Source organism: Tachysurus fulvidraco, chromosome 26 (assembly GCF_022655615.1).
Source record: "Tachysurus fulvidraco isolate hzauxx_2018 chromosome 26, HZAU_PFXX_2.0, whole genome shotgun sequence".
Classification (NCBI taxonomy): domain Eukaryota; kingdom Metazoa; phylum Chordata; class Actinopteri; order Siluriformes; family Bagridae; genus Tachysurus; species Tachysurus fulvidraco.
Window position 1 is genome coordinate 822,020 of NC_062543.1, and position 2,500 is coordinate 824,519.

At 39.1% G+C, this 2,500-nt stretch overlaps 1 protein-coding gene across 4 annotated transcripts in view; it reads left to right on the plus strand.

Annotated features, from left to right (window-relative positions):
- Positions 1–2,500, plus strand: part of zbtb20 (zinc finger and BTB domain containing 20) — an 85,587-nt gene that overhangs the window by 1,997 nt on the left and 81,090 nt on the right. The gene's annotated exons all lie outside the window — the stretch shown is intronic.

Genomic DNA, 2,500 nt, shown 5'->3' on the forward strand with positions numbered 1-2,500 from the left:
ATTAAAGCTAATATTACTAGCGGATTGTCCTCCTCCATCCAAGACAACTTCTTCTCCTCCTTCGTATTTATAGTAACAATATACAATATACACTCTATAGATGTTTCTATAAACCCCTGTCTCGTGCACCGAATATTATAGGGGTTTATAGCTGAAACCCCCCCAAAGAAATTGCCCCAGGAGCAGCAGAGTCTCTCTCTCTCTCTGTCTCTGTCTTTCCCTCTGTCTGACTGTCTGTTTCTCTCTCTCTCTCTGTCTGTTTCTCTGTCTGTCTGTCTGTCTGTCTGTTTCTCTCTCTCTCTCTCTCTCTCTCTCTCTCTCTCTCTCTCTCTCTCTCTCTCTCCCTCCCTCCTCCCCCTCTCCCTCTCTCTCTCTCTCTCTCTCTCTCGGTCAGGATATTTTAGCCTGAGGAATGAAATTAGCACATAGCTAACAACATTTCTGCGGATTTAAACTGATTTATCCAACACGTAGACCATCTTTCTGAACACGAAGCGAGGAAATGAAAGCGTGTGGATGCGGGAAAAGTAAAAAAATCGAGATCGGTGTGTGTGTGTGAGTGCGTGAGTGTGTGTATGAGTGCCCGTGTGTGTGTGTGTGTGTGTGTGTGTGTGTGTGTGTGTGTGTGTGTGTGTGTGTGTGTGTGTGTGACTGTGAGTGCCCGTGAGTGTGTGTGTGTGAGTGAGTGTGTGTGTGTGTGGGCTTAAAGAGAGGACAGAAAGTGGGTCAGATGGCTTAAAACGGATTTATTAACGACACAAAGCAATGAATACGTTTGAAATGTGAGATCTGGTGTCTGAGCAGATTTGGGATTTACGTTGATAAATGTCTCAGAGGAGCGGATTTTTATCTTTATGCTTTTTTATTAATATTTTTTAAAAATAAAGTGAGATAACAGGTGCCGGTAAATCAGTGCGCGTGCAGCCCGGTGCTCCCGGTGTGACTCCTCGGCTCCGGTGCTGATTTACATTCAACTCTTTTACACACTTTAAACATCTCAGCGTTTTTACACAACTATAAAGAGCTCATATCATTCAGGCTGTGATTATTAGTCTCGATGTCTCGATTATTATTATTATTATTATTATTATTATTATTATTATTATTATTATTATTATTATTATTATTATCATTATTATTATTATTAATAGTAGCTATAATAATAGATGCAGTAATAGCGTTATTATTATTATTTTTATTATTGTTATTATTATTATTATTATTATTATTATTATTATTATTATTATTATTATTATTATTAGGATTCACAAATTGCTCAGACCCTAAAATAAAACATATTTCTCAGCGCTCACTAAACCCAGACTCTACTACTACATTCTGTTGTTTGTTGTTTATGAACTTTTGTTTATTTGTTTGTTTTTCTTGAACTTTTCCTCGATCAAGCTCGAACTCTAGAAAGAGTCGATGGTGGTACTTTTCGACATTCCTGCAGTTATACAGTGATATACGTCTCGTCACACACGTCACACACAGTATCTCAGACACATGTATCCGATCACATTAATGCATTTTAACAGCACTCATAACTCCACAGAAGGAAGTGTTAGGCCTGTGCAGAGTGTGTGTTAGGTTAATAAAATACAGGCCCGATTTCCCCCCCAAGCACATGTTCTTTATCTTTATTAGTGAAAGAGTTCTGTCCGGAAAGAGAGAGAGAGAGGGTGAGAGAGAGAGAGAGAGAGAGTCACAGGTTAGATGTTTTGTGGGTCTATAAGTTGGTATGTGATTTATATTTATATGTTTATACATTTCTTTCTCGTCGACGTTACGACGCCGTGCCGTTTTTATGAGTTCGATTCCACCAAGAAACATTTACAACTGTTTTCAAGAGAAGACAAGTGTCACTAAGCTTGTGTTTGTTTCAGACCTTATCGTGTTTATTTTTCATTTTGATGGTTTGTTGCAGCAGGCGTGTTCCTCACACACACACACACACACACACACACACACACACACACACACACACACACACACACACACACACACACACACGTGCAAGTTCGTCTGCCAAATTTAAATATTGTGAATATTGTGATGTTTTTAAGCAGTGTGGAAAAAGTCAGAGAAGCGCTGCGATATAAAAACCGTACATGGACGCACTCATATTCCTGAACACGCCACATTTCGACCTCCAGGTCAAAGGTTATTATGTCTGGAAGAGTCTGACCATCTGCACTTCATATCCAGTGGAGTGTCCTGAAAAAGCCTAAAGCCCTTAAAATAGGTTTAGAAAAAGTTTATTCACTTGTATTTTTTTATTTTCACAAGTGGATGAAGACGTGGGTGTGTGTGTTGTTGTGTGTGTGTGTATGTGTGTGTATGAGATTTGCGTAAGGTCAAAGGTCACACCCGCTCTGACTTAAAATAAAAACTATATCAAGATGCACATCCCCAGAGCGATCTTTTCTTGGCAGTATTACAAATCTCGTATCCTCAAAATTCCCGTTTTATCCAGATGATCATTCTCCTGCAGTTTCTT